We start from the raw sequence: 6,000 nt of genomic DNA, 5'->3' as shown, positions 1-6,000 counted from the left end.
ATTCTATTAAATTGACACTATATTAATAATTAATAACAATAATTATTATTATGTTAAAAATAATAAGAATAATAAGAATACAATAAAAATAAAAATAATATAATTATAAATTTAAGTTTTTAGTAACAAATCATATTATTATTATTATTATTATTATTATTATTATTATTATTATTATTATTATTATTATTATTATTATTATTATTATTATTATTATTATTCTTTAGATAAATAACTTTGATTAATTTCAACAACAAAAAAATCAGTAATTACAAGCGATCCAGCTACTAAAGATCAAGAAGACAATGAAAATCCACAGCTATACCCAAAAGTTCTCATTTGATTAACTATTTCTTTAACTTTAAAATAGTAATCTTTAACTGTCTCAAAATCCTTCATCTTCAATAGTTCAAAATCTCTTCTTAGAGATTGAAGTCTAACTGCATGTACCTTATCACTTCCTTGAAACTCCTCCTCCAATGTGTTCCACATATCCTTGAGAGTCTTAGCTCCCATAATTCTTGGAAAAATTGCATCAGTTACCGCTCGTTGCAAGGTGAACAACACCTTTGAATTTTTCAGTGAATTTTTCTTCAACTCCTTTTCTTGAGTTGCAGTAAGAGTTGAGGTATTCACGGGAACAGTGAAGACTCCGTCTACTATGTCCCATAAATCTTGAGATGAAAAATATGTCTCCATTTTAACACGCCATAAATCATAATTTTCAACATTGAAAATAGGGACAAAAATGGATGATTATTGAGTGGTGTTATCCATAACTTAGAAATATTATTGGAGTGAGTTACTAGTTCAAGGGAAATTTTATTGAAGTAGACAGGAGGATTTTTGAATAGTAGGTGATATAACTACGCCCAATGTATGACAGAACATAGCTCTGATGCCACTGTTGCTAGTTGATTAGTTGATAATTGATAAAAGATAGTTTTAGAGAATTGTTTAGAAAGAAGGTTATGTCATTGATTTCTTGGATGATGAATTACAAGATATCAATTGCCTATTTATAGGCTCAAGTCACCAACCTCTAAATGGTGGTGAATGTTTCTATATTACTTTAGTTATTTCTAGAGTTTTCATGATAGATTACTATCATGATAGTTCTAGGTTCTTCTATCTTTTTTATACATTTATAGTTCTAGATTGACTTACCATATTCATACACATTATAGTTATAAATTGTTCTATCATATTCATACACAATATAGTTCTACGATATTCTATCATTTTCATACCTATTATATTTAAAATATTTTAGAAATTTGTAGCAATATTTCAACAAAAACTATTGAGATTTTGTGTGTGAATATATTCCATAGAAAAAAGCAACAACGATAACTACTTTAGAAATTAATCAGCTAATATGAAATGGTAATTCATTGCATATGAACCATATGCTAATATCATAGCAACATATAACGGTATAACCATAGAGAAAACATCATCCATATCCTTACCACTAATCATGGTTATAGATAGATCAAGGTAAATTAGAAACACCAACAAAGTTTGTGAATGGTTCAAATATGTATTATTGTTAGAAGTTGACACCTTATAGCGGGCCCTAGAGCGTTCCTCGCTACTAAGGCTCTTGCCGTAGAGGTACTATAGCGAGATAACGCCATTATTGACTACTCGGGTTTGGATTATTTATTCATACCTAGAGAGTAACATAACATGGGCACGCTAACAACAAAATTAACCTGATTTTAGTAACATATATATACCTGGCAATGCATTATGGTTGAATTCTTGAAAGCATTATCACTGACCCAAAGATACACGCCAACAACCTTAATGCCATCGACTAAGAAACTTAGACATCAACATAATTGAAATCAAAATTAGAAAATGCGAACATAAAAAAATAATAATCTTTATGATTAAATAAAGAGAAGATAAACGAACCTGGACGGCGTGTTCGGAAATACAATCCTTATCAATGAACAAAGAAGAAGAATTATGGATTTGAGATTTAGATTTGGAAGCGGAATTCTTGTTGGGTTGGGTGATTGAAAAAGTTGGTTTGCCGGAAACATTGGGCTGAGTTGGAATCAAATCGAAGACGAAAACACGTTCCAAAGTGGAGTTTAATTTTTCTATTAGTAGACCTACTTGCAAGTGAAGTTGATTAGTTAATTAGTTAGTGATGAGATATTTATGAATAGAGAGAGAGGGGGAGAGAGAGAGCGATATATATATATATATATATATATAGAGAGAGAGAGAGAGAGAGAGAGAGAGAAAGAAAGAGAAAGAGAAAGAGAAAGTGCCTCAGTTGGAGATGTAGATTTGGTGACACGATCCTTAATGGGCTGGAATCGTGTTCTTCTCCGACTACGCCCTTCACCGTATCGTTGTTTCTTCGAGAACACTAACTGATTCCCAACACGGTGAACCTGGCCTAATTTTGACTATGCCCTGCATTGTATCATTGTTTCATCATACCATAAAAATGTTTCCAAACCATAAACCAGAAATATTAAAGAAAAGAAAATCGAAAATCGAAAAACCACAAACCCTAAATATCAAATATGAAATCATAATAGAAGAAAAGAAAAACTAATTGAGTTGAGAAGAAAATAATATTACATCGTATAGAATATGTGAACAGTTGAATGGAAAGTCATGTTGAGAACGATAGACATGTGTCTTCGTGCAAAAGGGCAAGCTCTAAGGTTTATTAATTTTAAAAATATTGAATAAAGAAAATTGGATCTAAAAAATAAAATGAGGGAAAAGTGAAAATAAAAGAGAAAAATAATACAGAGCTAAAAAATTTAGCTTCAAACTATTTTTTAAATAAAATATATTGTTTTCTCAAAAAGGTACTCAGTTCGATTCCTTCCAAGAACCCGTTGGAATTTAATTCATTAGAGTAAATAAAACTTCTTATATCTAGTGGGCAACACCTGACTTAATAAATAGACTTTTTAAGTCAGTTAGTTAACACAGGTGACTTAAAAAAAATTATTTGAATCATAATATTTTTATTAATCTTTGTTAAGTCAGTTTTAAATGCAACTGACCTAACTAAGTTATAACTTTTTACGAAATTTCCATCGATCAGGTGTGAGGTGAATTTACTTAAAAACTTATGCCAAAATGAAATTTTTGTATTAAGGATAGATACTTTTTATAAATCCAAGACCTTCATGACCTCCTTTCTGACCCATCAAAAAGCATAATATATGACAAGTTCTAACATCTTGTAAATGAAAACCATTGAAAACCAATTTATCTTCTTCACTCAATTTACGATAATTGGGAATCAAATGAATAAAATGTGCAGGGGTTAGTTCATGGTTATGAGAGGGCTCAAAACTAGTAACTTTTAAAATCTTACAGACAAAGTCAAAAGCTACTTGAAGTCTAGCACAACATCCCGTTCGCATAGTTGGCCTATGTTTATCCTCATTCTTCTTATTTTTCCTATCACTTTTACCCTCTTTATTACAAAGTAATCAACGTACAAAAATCTTATTGTCATGAATACGCATCACATCATCCACCCTTACGGAAAATCCATGAAGACATAAATACATTATGTAAAATTGTATAGCCTCTTCCTTTGTGCTAAATTACATAGCTCTTATATCATCATGTGTAATTTCCCTTATACATTTAGTACCATTGAAATTCTCTTTCCTTGATGTATCTCTATCGGTATCATTACCATTATCACTGGTGAATTCTTCTACTTCTCTCCCACTGTTGAAATGCAAAATTTCTTCACTATACATATATGATCCTACCTGATCATAGTGGATCGTCACGGTCAACTGCAGTGGACTTGAAGAACTGAAGGGGGTGTACCTACAAGGTACTCCGATGCCAAAGTGAGAAAGCAATTAGAGAGAGCAAGTACAAGGTTTAGTGAGAGAATGAATGAATAGCTGAACCTCTATTGAAAAAGGGTATTTATAGTCCCCAACATTGGACCAAGGTTCCCTAATTTGGCCAAATCCAATTGGAGGCCCACGTGCTAAGAAACTTCCAGAACCCCTTGTGTTAGGGCTGAGTCAGCGAGTGTTTTGTGTTTTGGATGAGCATGATGTAGGTTTGACCATGTGGTCTTATGTGGAGCTGGCTTCGTAACGGCTACTAGAAGCATTATTGGGCCTTGAGTGGTTGGGCATGTTCGACCTGGGTCCAGGAATTGGGTCAGTTCGACCTTAATATGAGTGCTTGGCCTGCTCGTCCCGGACCAGAACATGAGCCCCCCAAGTTGTTGTTCCTGTTGGGAGCAAATTACTTCATCAGATGTGCAGCTGAAGATTTGCTGTGGGGAACCTTTGTCCCCTACATATGCATACGGCCGAGGATTTGGCCGCGAGTGCCTTGCTTCCTGAAGACGCGTTGCCGGAAATTTGCTTGTGGGGTGCCTTTGCTTAATCAAATATGTGAATGTCCTCGGCTAATCGTGTTCGCATCTTGTTCGAGGAAGAGAGATCTTGTCGGACGCGTAAGGTCTTCACTGCCGAGGGGGCGGAAGGATGTTAAACGTCAAAAAACGAATCGTTGGTTTGGGAACATTAAACGTTGCTTCAATCAATGGGGTGTCAGGAATCAGTTGACATGTGTCAGCTGTTTGAAACGCCATAATTGCCTAGAGTTGCCTTTTGGCCTAGACAATGATGACACCCTTTGCGTTCCCTCGTGCCCCTTGCTATATAATAGAGGGAGGGGCAAATCATTTGCAAATTTCTCCCAAGTTTTTCTCAAGTTTCCTCTGCTACCTCCGTCTCTCCAAACTCAATGCTCTTTCTTCCGTCTTCAACTTCCATCATTGTCTTCTCTTCTATATTGAATTGAACGTTTTCGTAGAGTAGTGAGGGACTAGTTTAGAGTTTTTCTAGGAGGTTAGGTAGTTTAGGGATGATTTTGCCGGGCAGAGTATGAATATGCAAGCTTTATTCGTATGCGTTTGTCGAGTGTCTCGTGAGTGGGTCGAGGAAATAGTTGAATTATTGCATGTTTGGGTTCAATCATGACAAGTAAATGTTACTCTCTTAAACAGATAGTATGTCTTCTTGTATGAAGAGGATAGAATAGAAAGAGAGAGAGAGAGAGAGAGAGAGAGAGAGAGAGAGAGAGAGAGAGAGAGAGAGAGAGAGAGAATACATGCCGAATAGAATAGCAAAATTATAAATCCTTAGTTTTTTTAGTATAATTTCAGGTTTTATATCTTAGAAATAATAGACTTGCATTTGATAGCCCAAGCTGTTTCAAACTCATAGATTCATCATATCGGTTTGATTTATCTTATACAACTAGTGTCTTACCCGTGCGTTCGCACGGGTATCCGTCGTTTTTGCGCATTGTGATTGAGGGAAATAAAAGATGATGGGGGAAATTTTATTTTGTTCAATATAGATATTATTGTAAAAGTAAATGTCCTAAAAACAAATGTGTAAAATATAGAAATTTCTTTTCAATAGGTTGGGCCAAAGTTTGAGATATATTGATTAATAAGCATTATTTTTCCCTTAATATTCAATATTTCGATCCGTAACTTCTTGTTCTCGTTAATATTCAATATTTTGATTAGTAACTCATGTTCTCGTTAATATTGAATATTTTATTCAGTAAATTCATGTTCCCGTTAATAGTCAATATTTTAATCAGTAACTTCATGTTTCCGATAATATACATTATTTTGATTAGTAACTCTGTATTCCCGTTAATATTCCGAATTTGTTCCCGTTAATATTTAATATTTTGATCAGTAACTTCATATTCCCGTTAATATTCATTATTTTAATCAGTAAGTCCGTGTTCCTGTTAATATTAATTATTTTGATCAATAACTTCGTGTTCCCGTTAATATTTTAAAATTTTCCCGTAAATATTCAAAAAAAATTATAGTAAAAGGTATTAATAAAAGATTAAATTTGGGTTAAAATTGCAAAAGTTATAAGAATTACATACATAACAGTCATGACATTGTAATAGATTAATAATCAATAAATGCAATATGTGATC

This window comes from Vicia villosa, linkage group LG4, assembly GCF_029867415.1.
Source record: "Vicia villosa cultivar HV-30 ecotype Madison, WI linkage group LG4, Vvil1.0, whole genome shotgun sequence".
In the NCBI taxonomy this organism is placed as follows: Eukaryota; Viridiplantae; Streptophyta; class Magnoliopsida; order Fabales; family Fabaceae; genus Vicia; species Vicia villosa.
Note: the sequence above shows the minus strand (reverse complement) of the source record.